Source organism: Rhinatrema bivittatum, chromosome 12 (assembly GCF_901001135.1).
Source record: "Rhinatrema bivittatum chromosome 12, aRhiBiv1.1, whole genome shotgun sequence".
Taxonomy (NCBI): domain Eukaryota; kingdom Metazoa; phylum Chordata; class Amphibia; order Gymnophiona; family Rhinatrematidae; genus Rhinatrema; species Rhinatrema bivittatum.
In genome coordinates this window covers 85,262,720-85,286,426 of record NC_042626.1, presented here as the reverse complement: position 1 = coordinate 85,286,426, position 23,707 = coordinate 85,262,720, and positions in this window count along the sequence as shown.

The following is a 23,707-nucleotide window of genomic DNA, read 5'->3' as shown; positions in this document are numbered from 1 at the left end:
TCACAATGGTTTACATTTAGGCACGAAATAGGTTTGATAGTTTTCTAAGTTATCCAAGCGGTGCCAATATTTTACGGTTACATTGTTCAATAATATACTCTAATTGAAAAGTGGGTTGGAGATGCTATTTATGATTGCCATGCTAATCATATATGTGCCTACTGTTTTTAAATTAATATTTAATTATGAGTAAAATAACAAAAATAATAAAATAATAAAGACAAACAACTCTGCTTTTATAGGTGACTTTCAGCTGAATATATTTGTTGTTTCTTCAGCGATCTTATTGTGGAATGCTTTTTTGAAGAGCTAAGTTTTTAAGCTTTTTTTTTGAAGAGTTTTAAATCTTTCATTAGTCTTAGCTCAGGTGGTAATGTGTTCCATAATAATGGTCCTGCCAATGATAGTGCTCTCTCTCTCCAACCTGGGTCAACTTTGCTGTTTTTACTGAGGGTATGGTTAGTAGTGCTTTATTGGCTGACCTGAGATTCCTTGAGGGACATGTAATCACAGTGCGGTGTTTAGCCAGTCGGCATTTTCGTCAATTATTAGTTTATGAATTGTGCATATTGTTTTGAATTGCACTCTTTGTTCTATTGGGAGCCAGTGTAAGTTGGCCAGTGTTTGGGTGATATGATCTCTTCTGCCTTTCCCAGTAAGTATTCTGGCAGCCGAGTTCTGTAGTATTTGCAGTGGTCTGATTGTGGTATATGGCAATCCAAGAAAAAAAGTGTGTTACAGTAGTCCATGCTAGCAAATATTAGTGCTTGTAGTACTGTACGAAAATGTTCATGAGTTAATAAGGGTTTTAGCCTTCTAAGGACCATTAGTTTGGCGTAGCCTTCTCTTGTTTTTATCGCTATGTGTTGCTTAAGGCTGAGTTCTGTGTCTATAATCACTCCTAGGTTTCTAGCTTTATCAGTTAGCTCCACTGATTTATTATTAAGTTTAACGGGGTTTTGAATTCTTACAATGTTTTTTCGTTGAAGGTGTATGAATTCTGTTTTTTCTATGTTTATTACTAGTTCCATTTGGTTTAATAGTTGTTTTATTATGTCAAGGTACAGCATTGCTAGATTCAGTGTTTTCTCAATTGATTCTTCCACTGGTAGAATTAGTTGAATGTCATCAGCATATATGAAGTGTGTGACAGTGCCCTGCCAGTAGGTGGCATAAGGGGAGCAGGTAAATGTTAAATAGAGTCGCTGAGAGTGATGATCCCTGGGGGACACCTGTTTTTAGGTCGATCTTGTCTGATATAGTGTTATTTATCTGTACTTGATAGGATCTATTTGTGAGATACCATTCAATTGTTTTCATTTGTAATCCAATTTCTTCCAGTCTTTTTAATAGTATGTTATGGTTAACTGTGTCAAATGCTGCGGACAGATCTATTAGTATAGTAGGCGGGACCAGTATCAAGATGTAGTGTTTTCCACTGTCAAAACCACGTAGAATGTTATCAGTTAGGGAGATTAGTAATGTTTCGGTGCTATAGTGTTTTCTGAAGCCGTGTTGTGATGGGTAAAGTATGTTATTGTTGTCTAGATGTTCTGCTAGTTGCTTTTGTACTGCTTTTTCTATTAATTTCGCTAGCATAGGTAAGTTTGAAACCGGTCTATAGTTACTTAAGACATTTGGGTCACTGTTTCTTTTTTCAGAATTGGTTTAATTATTGCGTTTTTCAGTGTGTCTGGCATTACTCCTTCATTGAGTGATAGATTAATTATTTTGGCTAGTGTGTAGGAGGTTATATCAGCTAGTATTTTTTATGTCTGTGGTGGGAATGGTGTCAATTTTGTGTGGTGCAGGGTTCAGCTTTTTTATCATGGATTCTACTTCGGTTTGTGATACCTCATCAAATGTGGAGAATTGTGTCATCTCTTTTCTGCATTTTGATTTCCTGTTTAGTTAGGATCGGGATCTTAGCTCTAAGGTTAGTGATTTTGTCTGAGAAATAGTGTGCTAAGTCTTTGCATTTGTTTTCTTGTGGGGTTTGGGGTGTCTCTGCTTTGTCATTAGTCAGATTTTTAACTATGTTGAATCGTGTTCTTGGGTTATTTGAGAATTTTTCAATTTTTGAACTAAAGAATTGTTTTTTTGCGTCGAGAATTACTTTTTTATAATAGGCTAGTTGTTTCCTAAATTTGGTTAAATTGTCCGCTGAATTGTCTTTTTTCCACCTTTTTTCTTTTTTCCTGAGATTTTGTTTGATTTGCTCCAATTCATTTGTCTGCTCCTCCTAGATACTCCAGAGATCCTAAGCAGTGTCATGGATTTTTAAATCACTGCTTTATGCTCTTCTCAATACAATCTGCTCAATTCCCCATGGATCAGATTAAGATCACCTTCATTTTGTTGTTGTTAGATGGGAAGGCTCTTGTGTGGGCCTTCCCTCTGTGGGAACGTGGAGATTCTCTCCTTACAGATTTGGCTTCTTTTATACAGAATTTCAGACAAGTTTTTGATGAGCCGGGTCGACAGTCTACAGCGTCCTCAGATCTTTTGCACCTTTGACAGGGTTCCCGATCTTTAATGGATTATGCAGTGGAATTCCGTACTTTGGCTTTGGAACTTGGCTGGCATGAAGAGAGTTTATGCAGCATTTTCTTGGAGGGATTATCATCAAGAATAAAGGATGAACTTGCTGCCCAAGAACTGCCCTCAGAACTTGAATCTCTTATTGATTTAGAAACATAGAAACATAGAAATGACGGCAGAAGAAGACCAAATGGCCCATCCAGTCTGCCCAGCAAGCAGTGGGATGAATTGATTGTCGTATCCAGCAACGCCGTCGGGAGGTTAAACCAATTCGCAAACCAGTTCTTCTAGCACCGGCTTTCTCTCGACCAATAGTCACACCTTCTAGCACTGAATTAGTTTCTAACCATACTGAAGAATCTAGGCTGCAGGGACGAAGTCACCTTACACCAGAGAAGAGACAATGTCGTTGTTCCCAAGGTCTGTGTCTTTATTGCAGAGGCAAAGGTCATATTTTGGTCCATTGTCCGAGAGGCTAAAAAACTCTCAAGCCTAGGCTTGAGATTAGGCTGCACTAATCCTACTTCCCAGTGCATGGTTCCAGTGACTTTTTCATCAGAAAGATTTGTTTACGACACAAGCCTTTTGGACTGTGTAATGCTCCAGCAGTCTTCCAAAACCTAATAAATGAAATATTTTGAGATCTCCTTAATACTAGTGTGATCATGTATCTTGATGATATACTTATCTATTCCAAGGATCTAAGAACTCATTGTATGGCAGTTAGTCAAGTTTTACAACGTCTGCGGAAGCACCATCTTTATGCAAAATTAGAAAAGTGCTTGTTTGAGCAAACCTCCTTACCATTTTTGGGATTTATAGTTTCTACTGAAGGTTTTCACATGGATCCAGATAAAGTGGCTTGTATTTGAGACTGGCCCCAACCACAAGGACTTCGAGCTCTTCAATGGTTCCTTGGGTTTTCCAATTTTTACAGAAACTTTATTCCTAATTATTCTCATTGTGTGGCTCCACTCACAGCTTTAACCAAGAAGGGAGCTGATACACGAAACTGGTCATCTGAGGCAAAGGAAGTCTTTAAAAAATTAAAGCAAGCATTTCTTCAAAAACTTTGTCTTAGGCATCCAGATCCAACACAACCTTTTGTGGTTGAGGTAGATGCTTCTGATGTCGCTGTAGGAGCAGTTCTCAGCCAACATTCTAATACTGGAATGCTTTTACCTTGCTCCTATTTTTCTAGAAAATGTTTACCACTTGAGAAAAATTATGGTATTAGAGATAAAGAATTGTTGGCAGTCAAGATGGCATAGGAAGAATGGCGACAATGGCTTGAGGAGGCGTTACATCCAATAACTATCTTCATAGACCATAAAAATTTAGAATATCTCAATAAGGCCCAACATCTGAATCCTCATCAAGCTTGGTGGGTGTTATTTTTTAGTCATTTCAATTTCACCTTAAGATATCATCCAGCTACAAAAAACATCAGGGCTGATGCACTATCAAGAGTTTATGAAACAGATGATACTCTGACTTTTCTACAATATATTGTGAACCCAGCACAAATAATCTTTGCAGCAATACAAACAGTGCCAGTAGGGAAGATTGTAGTTCCCCTTCATCTTAGACAAAAAGTACTATTTATTTATTTATTTGTTTGTTTATTTATTTAACACTTTTTTATACCGACCTTCATGAATAGGATCATATCAAATCGGTTTACATGGAACAAAAGGTCTAACTTAAACAAACCATTTAACAAGAGGCAGAGTTACAAAAAACAGGAGATTGAACTTGGGGGCTAGGGTAGCCAGAAACAAGGAACAACAGATCTAGATAAAATAACATAATGACTGATACTAGGTGGGAGCGCCTAGATGAGTAAGCGGAGTCTGATTAGTTAGTGAATTGACGGTTTTGAGAGATTAAGGGTAGGCTTGAAGGAAAAGCCAAGTCTTAAGTTTTTTTCTAAAGGTTAGCAGGCACGGTTCCAGTCTGGGGTCTGTAGGCATGTTGTTCCAAATAGCAGGACCCGCTGTAGAGAATGCTCGTTCTTTGGTAGTTGATAAGCGCGTGGCTTTGGTTGGGGGGACTTGCAGGGTTCCTTTATACGCTTCTCTGATGGGTCTTGAAGATGAGGATAGTTTGAGTGGGATCTGAAGATCTAGTTGTTGCTGATTGTGGATGGTTTTGTGGATTATGGTGAGGGACTTGTGCAAGATTCTGTATTTTATTGGCAGCCAATGCAGGTTCCGGAGGATGGGAGTGATGTGCGTTCCCTGGTTGGTGTTGGTTAAGATTCTAGCTGCTGCATTCTGGAGCATCTGTAGAGGTTTGGTGGTAGAGATGTGGAGACCAAGGAGGAGAGTGTTGCAATAGTCTATCTTAGAAAAGAGCGTGGTTTGGAGGACCGTCCTAAAATCCTGGAAATGGAGGAGGGGTTTGAGCCTTTTTAGAACTTGTAGTTTATAGAAACAATCCTTAGTTGTGGTGTTAATGGATTTCTTTAGATTCAGATGGTTGTCTAGGATTACTCCAAGGTCTCTTACTTGCGTGATCTGGGTGTTGGGGGGTGTTTGATAGGTTAGGTCCATGTGGTCGGCGGAGATGAGAAGGAGTTCAGTCTTGGCCGCATTGAGAACCAGGTTCAGGCTGGTGAGGAGGCGGTTAATGGATTTGAGGCAGTTTTCCCAGTAAGTGAGTTCATGATTCTCTAACAGCTGGACATCCTGGTAGACTACACACTTTTAAATTATTAAGTCAATACTACTGGTGGCCAACCATAGAAAAAGACGTATAATCCTATGTGGATTCTTGTCCAATTTGTGCACAGCAAAAACCTTTACCGGGACGCCCTTAAGGTCTTTTGCAGACTTTGCCAGTACCAAAAGCACCATGGACTCATATATCTACAGATTTTATTGTAGAGTTGCCTCCATCTATTGGTAATCAAGTGATTTGGGTGGTAGTAGATAGATTTTCATAGATGGCTCACTTCGTTCCTCTTCCTAAATTACCTACAGCTCCAGAGCTTGCACAATTGGTCACACAACATATATTTTGTATTCATGGATTGCCTCAACATATTACTTCTGATCGAGGATCTCAATTTACAAGCAAATACTGGCAAGCTCTTTGAAAAAATTTGGAGTACAGTTAGATTTTACAATGACATATCATCCCCAGGGTAATGGGCAAACTGAGTGAGTCAATCGGACTCTAAAGACGTTCCTTCGCTCTTTTGTCAACTCCAAGCAAGATAACTGGGCGTCATTATTACCGTGGGCAGAATTCTCTCACAATATGCACGTTAATTCTGCTACTAAAAAATCTCCTTTTCAAGAAGTTTTTGGTCGACAACCTATTCCACCACTGCCAAAGCAACTCCTCATCTCTTCTCCAGCTGCCCAGCTAACATCTCAGCAACTCCATGTATTATGGAAGAACATTCAAACAAATATTACAAAGGCTAATGATGCTGCTAAAAGAACCACAGATAAACATTGACGTCCAACTCCTCATTTCTGCACTGGAGATCAAGTATGGTTAAGTACACACCATATCCGCCTCAGAGTACCCTCTATGTGATTAGTACCTAAGTACATTGGACCTTTCAAAATTACCGATTGTTTAGGACCTGTAACCTATCGTTTAAAGTTACCTTCTGCGCTTCACATACATAATTCTTTCCATGTATCCCTGCTGAAACCATTAATACTTTCCTGGTCGCATCGTAAGATTCCAAAAACACCTAAAGTGATTTCCGAGGAAGATCAGATTTATCAAGTTAAAGAAATATTAAATTTGTGTCATCGTCTCTGATGTTGGGAGTATCTTATAGCCTGGGAGGGCTATGGACCTGAGGAAAACATCTGGGAACCAGCTTCTCACATTCTAGACAAATCACTTATAAAGAAACGACCCTGGCGAGTCCAGGGTCGTGGAGGGTAACATGGGCGCGGGCAGAGCGAGGGGCGGGGAGAAGGAAAGGGGGGAGCAGGAGGGGGATCCAGCTGGGCACCAATGGGAGGCGGCGAAATTCAAAAGCTGTCCTCCCATTGGTGCATCGCTGGGTATTAGGGGGTCAGAGCAGGAGCGGACAGCAGTTGGAAAGCAGGCAGCGGAGCAAGCGGAGGGTTCTTTGCTTGCTGCACGCCTGGGTTCCACCTTCGGCGCGTGTGGGGTTACGGGGAGGCACGGTCGGTGACAGCGCGATCGCGATGCGGCGGTCTTCTGGGCAGCAGTGGTCGCGGCAGCGGGGGCGAGCCGGAGTGCGGCCTTCGGCGGGCGGCCCGCGAGACGGCCGGGCGGGGGATGCGCCGGCGCGCGTTCTTTCCTCCGAGGTGAGTCTGGCCGCTGGCGGTCCTCGGGCCCCTGTCCCGCCCCTTCCCCTCCTGGTCCAAGGGCCTACCTTGCGTGATGTAGACTCGGGGGAGAGCGGAGCGGAGCCGGAGAGCCCGCCCCCTTCCCGTCCTAGTAGCCCGGGCTCTCACTTCGGCCTGCGGCCGGCGGGCGTGGCCTCGGAGGGGTTGGCTGGGGACACGCGGCAGGCCTTGGCGCAGACGGGTCCTTCCCCTCCCGGTGGCTCGACGGCGGCTGCTGAGCTCAGCCGGCGTGCTGCGCCCGTTCCTGAGGCGGCGAGGGGAGCGGAGTCTCCTGCACTGGGGGTGGCGTGCTCGGCGGGGGGGGAGCGCGCCAAGCGGCGCACGCACCTCGGGCAGCAGGCCCGGCGGGGGGGCGAGCAGGCCGAGGCGGCTGTGGTCCCTGGCGCGCGGGTTCGCCCGGACAGCGGGGGAGCGTGGTGCGCAGGGGCTCTCCGGTGGCAGGCCCCAAGAGACGGAGCGCTTCCAGGGCGGGGCGGCCCTGTTCCGGGCGGCAGGGGGCGGTCCTTTCCCCCATGCCGCGGCTATTGGCGGGGAATCCCCTCCCCCCCCCCGGAGAGCGGCCCTGTGGATCCTGCGGCCTTTATCGCCGAGATTTTGGGTCACATGGCGCGGGCCGGTTATAGTTTCCTCCAGGGGCCTTCGGAGGCTGGTGGCTGTGGAGGTCCGGTTGCCGTGGAAGGGCCGGGGGGTTTCGGGACGCCCCAGGGCGGGCAGTTTCTCCTGGGCGCGTCCGGCATTCCCGGGGATGAGCGGTGTGCGGGAGCACGGGGCGGGCGGCTCCCGGGCAGCAGCACGGGCCCGAGTCGGTAGCCGGAGCGAGGTGCGGCGGTCCCACGCGGGGCCGGCGGCTCGGGGGGTTTCGTGGCGGCTCGAGAGGAGGAGGAGCTCCCGGGCCCGTCCAGCCGCGAAGCCTGGCGGATGCAGCGTGCTGTGTCGGTTGAGGCGGCGGAGAGGTGGCTTCGGGTCGGCGATGGAGCTGCGGCGGCGGCAGCGAGCGCAGAGGTTCCAGGACCGCGGGAGGCGGGCGCCCCTGGAGGGGACGCGGCAGCGGGTAAGTTGGGGTTGGGGCGAGGGGACAGGGGACGAGGGGGCGGGAGGAGGGGGTCGTCGGGGGATTCCAGTTCGAGTTCCTCGACCTCTACGTCGCCTTCTAGCGTGGAGGGGGGTAGTAGGAGGGGGGTGTTGGGGGAGGGCCCCAAGTGTGAGTCGAGCAGCCCCGCCTCGGCGGCTCTTTCAGAATTATGGGAGGGGGTCCCGAAGCGATTGGTGAAGAGGATTAGGAAACGGAAATTCGTTAATATCTTTAAGCTGCTGGAGGGTAGGAGGGGGGGGAAGCGGTTATCCAAGAAAGCTAAAAAGCGCAGGCGGGAGAGCGGGTCGGAGCCGAGAATCGCCAAGAATATAGTTAATTGGATGCGGGGTTTCTTGCGGTTGGCGAGTGTTGTCAGCCACTTCGATCCATCCCAGTGCGGGGGGTTGCTGTCCTACGCGGACAGCATTCTGGGTGCGTTTCGGGACTATGACGGTTGGGCTTGGCTCAACTACGATGAGAAGTTCCGGGACAAGATGTCAGGGAACAAACTCATGACTTGGGGTACCCAGGATATACATCTGTGGTTGACGTAGATGACCAACAAGGGGTCCGGGGGGGCGAGAAAGGGGGTGATGGGGGGCGTGGCTGTCGCGGCGGGGAGTGGGACGACGGGGGGAAGGGGCAGCCCTTTCGCCGGGGAGGGGCGTCGGTGGGCGGGACGGGAGTGCGGAGCGCTGGGGGGGGCGGCAGACGTGTGTTGGCGCTTCAATAAACTCACTTGTTTGTTCCCGGAGTGCAAATTCCGGCACGCCTGCGCTACCTGCGGTGGGGCCCACTCCGCCACTAAGTGCGCTCAAAGTGTGGGAGGGGGGGCGGGTAAAGGGGCTAAGTAGGGACGGGTGGGAGTGCAAGGCGGACTCCCCCATTTGTGTGGCGGCGCTGGAGGAGGGCCTGCGGGTTTACCCGGATCGGGTAGCCGCTACTTTGCTGCGGGAGGGGTTTCGGGGGGGTTTCGGATTCCGTATCAGGGCCCGGGGCAGGGGGGACGGGCGCGGAACGCGAAGTCGGTGTCCAAACTGGCTCATGTGGCCAGGGACAAGCTCCGGGATGAACTGGCATTAGGGAGAGTGGCGGGGCCGTTTCCGGGCAAGCCGTACGAACGAATGCACTTATCCCCGTTGGCGGTGATTCCGAAGAAGGCGGAGGGCAAGTTTCGCCTTATTCTGAATTTGTCGCATCCCCTGGGAGGCTCCGTTAACGATTTTATCCCCAGGAGTGCGTGCACGGTGAAGTATGCGTCGTTTGACGAGGCGGTCGCCTTGGTCCGGAAAGCGGGGAGTGGGGCTCTGCTAGCCAAGGCGGACATTGAGTCCGCTTTTCGGCTGCTCCCGATTCACCCTTCGTCTTTCCCGCTGTTGGGATTTTCCTTCGAGGGCGCTTACTTTATTGATCGTTGTTTGCCAATGGGGTGCGCGGTGTCCTGCGCATTCTTCGAGGCATTCAGCACATTTATTCATTGGGCCACGAAGACCCATACGGCGTGCGAAGATTCGCTGCACTATCTGGACGACTTTTTATTCGTGGGGCGGGGGGACTCGGATGACTGTCTAAGGCAGTTGCGGGGTTTCCTGCGGACGGCCGAGCGCTTTGGTGTGCCCATTGCGCAGGACAAGACGGAGGGGCCGGTCACCAGGCTGACCTTCCTAGGGATAGAGTTGGACTCGTAGGCCATGGTGTGTCGCTTGCCGGTGGGGAAGGTAGATCAGCTGCGGGATTTGGTGCATGCGGTTAAAGGGGCGGCGAAGGTCACCTTGCGTCAGATGCAGTCTCTCATAGGTTCCTTGAATTTTGCCTGTCGGGTGATCCCCATGGGGCGGGCTTTCATTCGGCGTCTGTCCGCTAGGACGGCGGGGATCAGGGCGGGTCATCATTACATCAGGGTGTCGCGACCGGTGCGGGAGGAGTAGGCAGTGTGGGAGGCCTTCCTGCACTCGTTCAACGGGATCTGTGTGATGCCCGGGCCGGAAGTATCCAATGTGGCCCTGGAATTGTATTCGGACGCGGCAGGGGCGGCGGGTTGCGGCCTATACTTTTGGGGCAAGTGGTGCGCGGAGCCCTGGCCGGCGTCCTGGATCGATGGGGGTGTGGTGCGGAATGTAACTTTCCTGGAACTGTTTCCGATAATTGTGGCGCTGACCCTTTGGGGGGAGGACTTGGCGAATAACCGGGTGGTCTGGTGGTGCGACAATTTGGGAGTGGTTCAGGTGGTCAATAGGCAGGCCGCAAAGTGTCCCAGGGTATCGGCCTTATTGCGGGTCATGGTTTTGTTGTGTCTTCAGTGGAATGTGCATTTACGAGCTCGGCATGTACCGGGGGTTCAGAACGTTATAGCGGATGCTCTCTCTCGTTTCAAGTGGGACGCCTTTCGGGCGGCGGCGCCTCACGCGGCCAGGCGGGGCGAGCAGGTCCCAGCACACTTGTGGAACCTCGGGGAGACGACCACTGGGAGTTGATCCGGAGATCGGTGGCCCCGGCAACGTGGAGAGCTTACGTAGCTGGCAACAATGCTGTGACTCGTTTTCTGTTATCCTTGGGCTGGAGGGGCGGCGGGGTGCGGGAGGCGGAATTGGCACGGTTCATACTGTGGGCAAAGGGAGCGGGCTTTTCTTTGGCGTCCGTCCGTAGCCAGCTGGCGGGGTTCGCGTTCTTTCGCAAGCTGGAGGGGTGCGGCAACCCGGCGCGTTGTTTCCTAGTCAGAAAACTGTTGGACGGGTGGGGCAGGGGGGAGGGGCGTAGGGAGGATGTTCGGAGTCCAATCCGGTACGGCGATTTGCTTGGGTTGGCCAACGGCTTGCGGGGGGTATGCAGTTCCGAGCACGAGTTGGTGTTGTTCCGCTTAGCGTTCTCGTGGGCATTCTTCGGTGCCCTGCGCATTGGGGAGCTGGTCGCTCGGGCAGGTAGGGACAGGGGGCAGGAGGGGTTGCTGGTCGGCGATGTGCGCCTCGGCGCAGAGCGGGTGGCGATCCGGATTCGGCGGTCCAAAATGGATCAACTCGGCAAAGGTGCGTGGATTACATTAGTCCGGGCGGGGAGCGAGCGGGTGTGTCCGGTGCGCTTGGCGTTGGCGTACGGTCAGGTCAGACCGGGGGTTGGGGGTCATTTTTTGGTGCATGCGGATGGTTCCCCTCTTACCAGGTATCAGTTCGGGGCGGTCCTGCGCAGAGTGGTTGAGAGTATGGGGTGGGACGCGTCGCGGTATACGTCCCATTCGTTTCGCATAGGTGCGGCCACGACAGCGGCTGAGCTGGGCTGGCCGGCGGAGCGGATACGAGCGCTGGGGAGGTGGAAGTCGGATGTTTTCAGGGTGTATGTGCGGAAGTGACGCCTCCGGCTGGGTGAAGGGGGTGTCCTGGCGCTGCCGTAGGTAATGGGTCTGTTTGTCTTGCAGATCGGGATCGGGAGGTGTCGAGTACGGAGTGTGCCTGGATCGTGGGTCATTCCTTTATCCGGAGAGCCCACCAACGGGCTAAGCGGAGGCCTTATGGAGTGAATTTGAACTTGCATCGTGCGGACGTCCGGGTGCGCTGGATCAGAAAAGGGGGGATGAGATGGGACGATTTGTGTGACGTTGTGCAAGGCAATATTGACAGATGGGGGGTCCCTAAATGGATCGTTATTCATTTAGGGGGTAACGATATCGGCAGGGTGACCTGTCGGGAATTCATAAAAATCATTCGCAAGGATTTGGCTTCCCTTATGAATCGCTTCCCAGATACTAAAGTGGGTTGGTCGGATGTGATTATTCGACTCAGGCACCGGGAGGAGCCCATCTGGCGTAACGGTGTGAAAAAACTGAATCGTCAAATTGGGAAATGGGTGGTGCGGGAAGGGGGGGTTTTGGATTCGTCACCGGTGGTCCTGGGAAGTCCTGGAGGGTTACTTCGTAGGGGATGGGGTGCACCTTTCGGAGGTGGGATTGGATCTGTTCAATGATGCCTTGGAGGAGGGGATTCGTCAGGTGATGTGTTAATGGGGTTGGGCCGCAGTGGGGTTACAAAGGCCGTAACCGGTCTTTGTTAGTGGCGGAAAACCCGAGCCATATGCTGTATTGTGTATTGGAATTATGTTATGGACTGTTTGGAGGTGGGGGAGGAATGCCCGTGTAACTTGGTGCCGTTACATGGGAAGGCCTAAAGAGCAAGGGGGGGGCCGATGCTCAGGCCGCAAAGCTTACCCTCGCCGATGCCGTGGCGGGGTAAGTGGGGGGGGGGGGGGGCAGGATGCTGGCTTACCACCGGGCCGCGGTGGTAAGCGAAGAAGAGGAGGCGGCCAAGGAGGTGGAAAGGGGGGGGGCGTGGTTATTTGAAAGCATGTTAAGATAGCGGCTCGGGTTAGGTTAATAAACTGCGGCCTTTTGTTAATACCATACAGTTGTCAATTGTGTTTATTGCCAGGGGGGGAGAGGGATGAAATGCGGCTGCCGGAGCAAGGTCTCGCGTCCCTATGTTATCTGCAATTCTATGAAGAACATCCAGACAAGCCTAAACCTTTTTTAAACCTTTTTTGAGGGGGCGTAAGAGGAGAGGTACTGTTAGAAAACCCGGCCATGAATCGCCGCGGCTGGGCCTTCCTACCTGCTTCGGCGGGTCGGGGTGGTCTGTTTTTGCCATCAGGGGCCCGCCGTGCCGCTCCCTTGGGGCTGTGGGCCAGTTGCATGGCTCGAATCGCCGTTTTAGTAACATTGGTGCACACCCCCGGACGCGCGTGTGCCAGTGACATCATTTGACGTCTTAAAGGGGCAGCAGCAGAGCAAGACTCGAGACTGAGAACTCATCTGTAGCAGTCTATTTAACATTTAACTGCTCTGTGTTCTCTTATCTTGGCAACAGATTAAGAGAGTGAAGGCAGCCAGTTTTCTCATCTCCAGCCTGATCCAGTTGCCTTGTCCCAGCATTGATTTATTTTTGCTCCAGCGTGTTCGTTTGTTTTGTTCCAGTTTAGTCTTGTTCCTGCTTCAGCTTTATCCTGCTTGAGCAGATCCAGCTTCATCCAGCTTCGTCCAGATCCAACTTCAGCTTCGTCCAGATCCAGCTTGTTCCAGCTTTATCCTGATCCAGTACTTTTCACAATTCAACTACCTTCCACAGATGATCACAACTTCCAAAGGCTGAATTCCAGAGGAACGTAGACTGGTAGGAATTAATATTGTTTGGTTTTCTTGCTTGCACCGCCTTCCTCTGACAGTTTCTCAAGGGCTCCACCTTTGAGACTATTTTCATAATGTCACGGAGAAAGGGTCCACGATCGCAACAGGGAGTGATGTGTTCTGATCTTCAGCTATTTGTGAGGGCTCTGGCAGCAGCGTTTTGAAGTAGTTGGATAGGTTTAAGGGTGGTAGCTGGGAGTCCTAGTAGTAGGGAGTTGCAGTAGTAGAGTTTGGAAAACAGAAGGGCCTGAAGCATGGTTCAGAAGTCATGTGGGTAGAGAAGAGGTTTGAGTTTTATTAGGATCTGGAGTTTATGGAATCCGTCTTTTAACAAGTTGTTAATGTGCTTTTTGAAGTTTATTTGGCTATCCAGGAGGATGCCTAGGTTTTTTACAGAAGAGAGTGTCTGTTTTTTTAGTTGATATGTGGCGGGGTCATTGGTGGGAGATGGATTAAGTTTGTTGGATATGTATAGGATTTCTGTTTTGTTGTGATTAAGAGTGAGGGATAACTGAGAGAGTAGGTGTTTTATCATAAGTAGGTGGGAGTTCCATTGATTTAGGGTTTGTTCAAATCAGGCTTTAATTGGGAGTAGAATTTGCATGAAATCAGCATATACATAGTGAAACAATCCTAGTCTATTTAGGAGTTTGCACAGGGGGATCATGTAAATGTTGGACAGTGTGAATGAAAGGGAGAAGCCTTGAGGAACACCATGGGGAAGGGGGATGTGCATGGATTCAATGTCATTGAGTCTGACTTTGTAGGACCTGTGGGATAGGTATGAATTGAACCAGTTAAGCATTGCGCCATGTAGGCCAATTTCTCTTAGTCTGTGTAATAGGGTTTTGTGATTGACGGTGTCGAAAGCCGCGGAGATGTCAAGGAAGATGAGTACGTAGGAGTGATCGTGGTCCAGTCCTCTGAGAATTGTGTCCGATAGAGAGTGTAGCAGGGTTTCGGTGCTGAGGGATGTTCTGAATCCATGTTGGGTTCAATATAGTATGTTGTGAGTGTCCAGGTGTTCAGAGAGTTGACGGTTCACAATTTTTTCGAGGAAGGGCAGGTTCGAGATTGGTCTGAAATTTGTTGGATCGTTTCAAGTTGTGGCTTTTTGAGGATCGGCCTGATTACAGCGCATTTTAGCTTATCTGGGAAAAGGCCTTGATCGAGCGATAGATTGACTATGTGGTTCGGTATTTGCTTAAGGAATTTTGTTGATGGGATGTGCAGCAGGATTGATGTTTTGTATCATTGCCTCAATTTCAATAGACGTGACATTTTTGAAATGTGTCCAGTTCTCCTTGTTTGTGGTTGAGTCAGTGGTGATTTCATCATTTACGATGGGGTTCTTCGTATTTAGATTATGTATTTTGTTGTTGAAGAATTGGGCTAACATAAGAACATGCCATACTGGGTCAGACCAAGTGTCCATCAAGCCCAGCATCCTGTTTCCAACAGTGGCCAATCCAGGCCATAATAACCTGGCAAGTACCCAAAAACTAAGTTTATTCCATGTTACCATTGCTAGTAATAGCAGTGGCTATTTTCTAAGTCAACTTAATTAATAGCAGGTAATGGACTTCTCCTCCAAGACCTTATCCAATCCTTTTCTAAACACAGCTATGCTAGCTGCACTAACCACATACTCTGGCAACAAATTCCAGAGTTTAATTGTGCGTTGAGTAAAAAAAGAACTTTCTCCGATTAGTTTTAAATGTGCCCCATGCTAACTTCATGGAGTGCCTCCTAATCTTTCTATTATCCGAAAGAGTAAATAACCGATTCACATCTACCCGTTCTAGACCTCTCATGATTTTAAAACCTCTATCATAACCCCCCTCCGCCATCTCTTCTCCAAGCTGAAAAGTCCTAACCTCTTTAGTCTTTCCTCATAGGGGAGCTGTTCCATTCCCCTTATTTTGATAGCCCTTCTCTGTACCTTCTCCATTGCAATAATATCTTTTTTTAGATGTGGCGACCAGAATTGTACATAGAATTCAAGGTGCGGTCTCACCATGGAGCGATAGAGGCATTATGACATTTTCGTTTTATTCAACATTCCCTTTCTAATAATTCCCAACATTCTGTTTGCTTTTTTGATTGCTGCAGCACACTGAACTGACGATTTCAATGTGTTATCCACTATGATGCCTAGATCTCTTTCTTGGGTTGTAGCACCTAATATGGAACCTAACATTGTGTAACTATAGCATGGGTTATTTTTCCCTATATGCATCACCGTGCACTTATCAACATTAAATTTCATCTGCAATTTTGATGCCCAATTTTCCAGCCTCACAAGGTCTTCCTGCAATTTATCACAATCTGCTTGTGATTTAACTACTCTGAACAATTTTGTATCATCGGCAAATTTGATTCTCACTCGTATTTCTTTCCAGATCATTTATAAATATATTGAAAATAAGGGTTCCAATAGAGATCCCTGAGGCACTCCACTGCCCACTCTCTTCCACTGAGAAAATTGTCCATTTAATCCTACTCTCTGTTTCCTGTCTTTTAGCCAGTTTGCAGTCCACGAAAGGACATCACCACCTATCCCATTACTTTTTACTTTTCCTAGAAGCCTTTCATGAGAAACTTTGTCAAACGCTTTCTGAAAATCCAAGTATACTACATCTACTGGTTCACCTTTATCCACATGTTTATTAACTCCTTCAAAAAAGTGAAGCAGATTTGTGAGGCAAGACTTGCCTTGGGTAAAGCCATGCTGACTTTGTTCCATTAAACCATGTCTTTCTGTTGTGACACGCCTCCTTCTATAACGTCACCTCCTTCTGTGACATCAGATGCTGGGGGGATTTAAACCCGGCGTCTCCTAGGTTTCCTTGCCTTGCAACACAGTTACCAAGAAAGTTGCTTGCCTGCCAGTCTGCCTGCTTGCCTGCCAGCCTGCCTGCCAGCCTACGTGCCTGCCTGCCAGCCTTCCTGCCTGCCTGCCAGCTGACCGTCTTCCATAAACGGTCGGCCCAAGGATCCACTTCTGGATGACAACAGTTTGCAAAGCCATGGATCCGGCAGACCTCGCTAGCCTTCAAGCCATTCCCGGACTGGCTCAACGGCTAGTACAGCAGCAACAGGTCTTGGACAACCTGGCTGTCACTGTGGAGCAACTGGCTGCTTGGATGGATGCTGGTCCACCAGCACCAGCACCGGACCCGGTTCCGGCTCCGGTGGTGACCCTTCACACTCTTACGCAACTCCCTGCACCAGCACGGTACGCGGGAGATTCCAAGGCTTGCAGAGGCTTTCTGAACCAATGCTTCGTAAGGTTCGCTCTCCTGCCCAACCAGTTCCCCTCGGACGCCGTCAAGGTGGCCTACATCTTCTCACTGCTGGATGGTCGGGCTCTGAACTGGGCATCTCCTATGTGAGAGAAGAACGACCCGGCTCTGAACGACTTGAATGTCTTCGTAGGTGATTTCAAGGCAGCCTTTGATGAACCAGCTCGCCAGACCTCCGCAACCTCTGAATTGCTCCAACTTAGGCAGGGAATTCGGCCCCTGGCCGATTATGCTTTGGAGTTCCGTACCCTCGCACTGGAGGTCGGATGGCGGGACGACGCCCTCCGTGGAATCTTCTTAGAGGGACTTGCTGCAAGGATAAAAGATGAATTGGCGGCTCGAGACCTTCCAGAGGACCTCAATGCTCTCATCGAAGTGGCTGGCCGCATCGATCGCCGCCTTCAGCAGAGGACCAAAGAGGGGTGTCCTCTCCGCCGTTTAGTTCCGCTGGCTCCAACCTCTCCTCGCCCATTCCCACCGGGCCCACGGGGGGCTAGCACGTCCATGGAAGCCACATCAGAGGAGCCCATGCAGCTGGGAAGAGCGTCCCTGACACCTGAAGAAAGGCGGCGCCGCCGTAGTATGGGTTTGTGCCTGTACTGCGGGGGCAAAGGTCACTTCCTCGCTCAGTGCAAAGAGCAAGCGGAAAACTCCCGCGCCTAGGAGTAAGGGAGGAGTGCCTCCTAGGTTGTTTGAATGCTGCTCCTCTATGTACCATTTCTATAACCCTCAGATACCCCAGAGGGTCTTTCAAGACTCAGGCATTCATTGACTCTGGGGCAGGAGGGAACTTCATCGCTGCCAGTTTTGTACATCAGCTCCGCCTGGCCACACAATCCCGGGAGCCTCCTTTAAGGATTACTTCCATACAAGGTACCTGCCTGCCTGGCCACATTTCTACTGAGACTGCACAACTGATCATGCACAACGGGATCCTACATTTTGAGGAGATCTCGTTTTTGGTTCTGGAAAACTCAGTTCATCCGGTGGTCCTCGGCCTACCCTGGCTCCAGCAGCACTCTCCAGTGATCCAATGGAGCGATTTGCAAATTACCCAATGGAGTCCTCACTGCTTCAAATCTTGTATCAAGTCTCTACCAGTCCAGCACATTCCCTTGGCTCACACTGGCGTCACCCTTCCCAGTCATTACGCGCACTACACCGATGTATTTTCTAAGGAAAAAGCAGAACTTTTGCCCCAACATCGTCCTTTCGATTGCGCCATCGAACTGGTGTCTGGGGCAACTCCACCCCGAGGCAGGGTGTATCCACTATCACAACCTGAAACCAAAGCAATGTCTGAATACATTGCTGAGAACCTCACCGAGGGCTTTATCCGACCTTCAACGTCACCCGCAGGGGCGGGATTCTTCTTCGTGGCAAAAAAGGATGGGTCCTTGAGACCATGCATAGACTATCGGGGATTAAATGCCATTACTAAAAAGAACCGCTATCCGCTTCCGCTAATTCCAGAATTATTGGATAAACTCCAGGGAGCCCGAGTATTTACCAAGTTGGACTTAAGGGGGCATACAATTTGGTGCGTATCCATCCCGGGGACGAGTGGAAGACAGCGTTCAACACCCGGGACGGGCACTACGAGTACTTGGTTATGCCCTTCGGTTTGTGTAACGCTCCTGCGGTGTTCCAGCACCTCATGAATGAGGTCCTCCGCGAACTGCTGAACTCTTGCGTGATAGTCTACCTAGATGATATCCTCATCTGCTCACAGAATTTGACCTCTCATAGGCAACAGGTTCGGCAAGTGCTCCAAATCCTTCGTAATCACCACCTATAAGCTAAACTGGAGAAGTGTCTCTTTGAACAGGAGTCGCTGCCTTTTCTTGGGTACATCGTTTCAGCTACGGGATTCCTCATGGATCCAAGTAAGGTGTCCGCCATTAAGAATTGGCCCCAACCAGTAGGCCTGAAGGCTTTGCAGCGTTTTTTAGGATTTGCCTATTTCTACAGGCACTTTATACCGCAATACTCCCGACTGGTCGCACCTCTGACTGCCTTGACCAAAAAGGGGGCCGACACGCACGTTTGGTCAGCCGAGCCATGTAAGGCCTTCAAGGATTTAAAGGAGGCCTTCCTGTCGAACACTTGTCTGCGCCATCCAGATCCGTCAAGGCCCTTCTTTGTGGAGGTTGATGCCTCCAATATAACTGTGGGGGAAGTACTGTCTCAAAGCTCCGACTCCGGGCATTTGTTGCCTTGCTCCTACTTCTCAAGGAGGTTTATGCCAGCCGAAGGTAATTACGGTATAGGAGACAAGGAACTGCTTGCCATTAAGTTGGCACTTGAAGAATGGAGACAGTGGCTGGAGGGAGCCACTCACCCCATCACGATCTATACCGACCATAAGAACCTGGAGTTCCTCAGCCAAGCTCAACAACTCAACCCAAGGCAAGCACGATGGTCGCTATTCTTTAGTCGCTTCGATTTTACCCTCAGATATCGTCCAGCATCTAAGAATGTTCGAGCGGATGCGCTCTCTCGGAATGCCATCATGGATGAAAAGGAGGAACCCCTTCAACATGTCATCGACCCAGCAAAGATCGAACTAGCCAGCACCACAATCTCTACACAGGGCAGAATAGTTGTTCCACACAAAGACCAGAAGAAAGTCCTGCAATGGGCCCACGATTCCCTCATTGGAGGCCACGCCGGCAGAGGGAGGACGCTCGATCTATTGAACCGTCATTATTGGTGGCCCCGAGTCCGGCAGGATGTGCGACTTTACGTAGACTCGTGCCCGGTATGTGCCCGACAGAAGCCTCTTGGCGGCCGACCCTGGGGTCTTCTACAACCTCTACCAATACCTACAGAACCATGGACTCACATTGCCACAGACTTCGTGGTGGACTTGCCTCCTTCCGAGGGTAACACAGTAATCTGGGTCACCGTAGACCGGTTTTATAAGATGGTACATTTGGTACCATTACCTAAGCTTCCGTCTGCACCAGAGCTAGCACTTCTTTTCACGCAACATATCTTCCGGGACCACGGCCTTCCACAGAGCATTGTCTCCAATCGGGGACCCCAATTCACAGCCCGGTATTGGCGTGCCCTCTGCAAAAAGTTTGGGGTACAACTGAAATTGTCTACCGCTTTCCACCCACAGTCTAACGGGCAAACCGAGCGGATGAACCGTTCCCTCAAGACGTTTCTCCGAAGCTTCATTTCGCAGAGAAAGGACAACTGGGTCTCCCTCCTTCCCTGGGCTGAATTCGCCTATAACCACCACACTCACTCGGTTACTGGGCAATCTCCCTTTCAAACGGTCTTCGGATGCCACCTCAGGACACCCGTTCCGGTACCTATCGATGTCGCTTCACCAGCGGCCCAGACAGTGGTTACCCAACTTCACGATCTCTGGAGAGCCCTTCAGCGATGTCTCACCTCTGCAGCAAAGAAAGCACAAAGCTGTGCAAACCGTCACCGACGTGCCACTCCAACACTTCTACCCGGTACTAAAGTATGGTTAAGTACCAAGAATCTCCACTTAGCTGGACAATCACGCAAGTTGGCATCCAGATACTGCGGTCCTTTCCAGGTGGCAGAACGAGTTGGTCTGGTGTCCTATAGACTTCGTCTGCCATCCTCCATGCGCATCCACAACGTATTTCATGTGTCGTTGTTGAAACCAGTGATATTCTCCTGTTTCCATCGGCTCATGCCGGATGCGATCTCCACCTCCCCGAACGAAGATCCTGTTTACCAAGTACGGGAAGTACGGGACGTACGCTTCCACAACCGCCGATGGGAGTATCTATTGACCTGGGAGGGCTGCGGCTCTGAGAAGGACTCTTGGGAACCTGCTCGAAATATACTGGACAAGACCCTGTTAACCCAGTTTCATCATGACAATCCCAATAAACCCGGACCCTTGAGGACACGCCTCCTATGACGTCACCTCCTTCTGTGACATCAGATGCTGGGGGGATTTAAACCCGACATCTCCTAGGTTTCCTTGCCTTGCAACACAGTTACCAAGAAAGTTGCTTGCCTGCCAGCCTGCCTACCAGTCTACCTGCTTGCCTGCCAGCCTGCCTACCAGTCTACCTGCCTGCCTGCCAGCCTTCCTGCCTGCCTGCCAGTCTACGTGCCTGCCTGCTTACCTGAACTGCCTCCTGACCGTCTTCCATGAACGGTCGGCCCAAGGATCCACTTCTGGATGACAACACTTTCTATATGTTCTGTGATTTTGAAATGTAGAACACTTTCCACTATTTTTCCTGGCCTGAAGTCAAGCTAACTGGTCTGTAGTTTCCCGGATCACCCCTGAAGCCCTTTTTAAATATTGGTGTTACATTTGCTATCCTCCAGTCTTCAGGTACAGTGGATGATTTTAATGATAGGTTACAAATTTTTACTAATAGGTCTAAAATTTCATTTTTTAGTTCCTTCAGAACTCTGGGGTGTATACCATCCGGTCCAGGTGATTTACTACTCTTCAGTTTGTCAATCAGGTCTACCATATCTTCTAGGTTCACCGTGATTTGATTCAGTCCCTATGAATCATTACCCATGAAAACCTTCTCCAGTACGGGTACCTCCCCAACATCCTCTTCAGTAAACACCGAAGCAAAGAAATCATTTAATCTTTCCGCAATGGCCTTATCTTCTCTAGGTGCCCCTTTAAACCCTCGGTCATCTAACGGTCCAACTGATTCCCTCGCAGGCTGTTTCGTATATAATCAAAAAAGTTTTTACTGTGAGTTTTTGCCTCTACGGCCAACTTCTTTTCAAATTCTCTCTTAGCCTGTCCTATCAACGTCTTACATTTAACTTGCCAACGTTTATGCATTATCCTATTTTCTTCTGTTGGATTCTTCTTCCAATTTTTGAATGAAGATCTTTTGGCTAAAATAGCTTCTTTCACCTCCCCTTTTAACCATGCCGGTAATTGTTTTGCCTTCTTTCCACCTTTCTTAATGTGTGGAATACATCTGGACTGTGCTTCTAGAATGGTATTTTTTAACAAAGACCACGCCTCTTGGACATTTTTTACTTTTGTAGCTGCTCCTTTCAGTTTTTTTCTAACAATTTTTCTCATTTTATCAAAGTTTCCCTTTTGAAAGTTTAGCACGAGAGCCTTGGATTTGCACACTGTTCCTCTTCCAGTCATTAAATCAAATTTGATCATATTATGATCACTATTGCCAAGCGGCCCCACCACCATTACCTCTCCCACCAAATCCTGTGCTCCACTGAGAATTAGATCTAAAATTGCTCCCTCTCTCGTCTGTTACTGAACCAATTGCTCCATAAAACTATCATTTATTCCATCCAGGAATGTTATCTCTCTAGCGTGTCCCGATGATACATTTACCCAGTCAATATTGGGGTACTTGAAGTTTCCCATTATTACCGCACTACCAATTTGGTTAGCTTCTGTAATTTCCATTGTTATTTCACTGTCCATCTCACCATCTTGGCCAGGTGGATGGTAGTATACTCCTATCACTATATTCTTCCCCAACACAAAAAGGATTTCTACCCAAAAAGATTTGATTGTGCATTTAGTCTCATGCAGGATGTTTATCCTGTTGGACTCTATGCCATCCCGGACATAAAGTGCCATACCGCCTCCCAGGTGCTCCTCTCTGTCATTGCGGTATATCACTGTCCCATTGGTTGTCCTCCTTCCACCATGTCTCTGAGATGCCAATTAAGTCTATGTCATCATTCACTGCTATACATTTAGTTCTCCCATCTTACTTCTTAGACTTCTGGCATTAGCATACAAACATTTCAAAGTTTGTTTTTTGTTTGTATTTTCATTCTGCTTTTTAATTGATATGGATAAGTTAGAATTTTTTAGCTCAGGTGAGTTTTTAGTTACAGGCACTTGGACTACTCCTCTCAGTGGGAACACTGAGAGGAGAGGATCACCTTGCTGGTGGCTGAAAGAAATCAGTAAGTTTTTGCTTGGGACATTGTCTTTTTTAAAAGTATTGGGGCAAAGTAAACTATTTGTGAATATTATTTAGTGTGTTTGTGCCTTTAATAGTCAGAAAGGCAGTGAATAAACAAGTTAGTCTGTTTGTATTTTTAAATAGTCAGTCAATAACGTAGCTAGTAAGCAGTAGGTAGTGTGTTTATTTTTAAAAGTCTGCAGAACTGAGTGTTTGTACTGAAAAAAAAACCCCCACAAAAAAAAAAAAAAACCCAAAAAGTAGCCAGAAGCTAGAAATAAGCTAGGAGCAGTGTATACCTAAGTAAAAAAGTTGAATAGTTCAGCTCAGTTACTCACCTTTGAAAGGTGTTGAGGTAGTGTGATTGGGTTTGAATAGGGACCAACATTTGTTAATCAAGAGAGCAGCAAGTCTTTTGCATAGAGTGTCACATGTATGATTTTTTACCCACCGGTGAGAAGTTGTAGGTGTGCATGCGATGCAAAGAGCTCCTGGCTCTCAGAGAACGAGTCCGATCTCTGGAGGCTAGAGTGGCAGACCTGGAGGAGCTGAAGCAGACAGAGAGGTGTAAAGATGAGACCTTAGGGACACAGTAGTCAAGTCCCAACTTCAGACTGGCAGCCCTGGTGCTGCCCTGGAGGAAGAAGGTCTCATGATGGGAGAGCACCAACCAGGTGCAGCAGGAAAGGATCCTGTAGCAAGGACCTGCTCTCCAGGTGATGCATTGTCCTTTCGCACTGAGGATATCTCCCCAAGGCCTACTGCCCAGGAGGGAAGGGTTAGGTCGGCCGTCATAGTTGGTGATTCAATTATTAGGAATGTAGATAGCTGGGTGGCTGGTGGGCATGATGATCGCCTGGTAACATGCCTACCTGGTGCGAAGGTGGCGGACCTCACGCGTCACCTAGATAGGATTTTAGACAGTGCTGGGGAGGAGCCGGCTGTCGTGGTACATGTGGGCACCGACGACATAGGAAAATGTGGGAGGGAGGTTCTGGAAACCAAATTTAGGCTCTTAGGTAGAAAGCTTAAATCCAGAACCTCCAGGGTAGCATTCTCTGAAATGCTCCCTGTTCCATGCGCAGGTCACCAGAGGCAGGCAGAGCTCTGGAGTCTCAATGCCTGGATGAGACGATGGTGCAAGGAAGAAGGATTCAGTTTTGTTAGGAACTGGGGAACCTTTTGGGGAAGGGGGAGTCTCTTCCGAAGGGATGGGCTCCACCTTAACCAGGGTGGAACCAGACTGCTGGCGCTAACCTTTAAAAAGGAGATAGAGCAGCTTTTAAACTAGAACAAAGGGGAAACCGACAGTCACTCAGCAGTGCATTGTTCAGAGAGGTATCTTCAAAGGA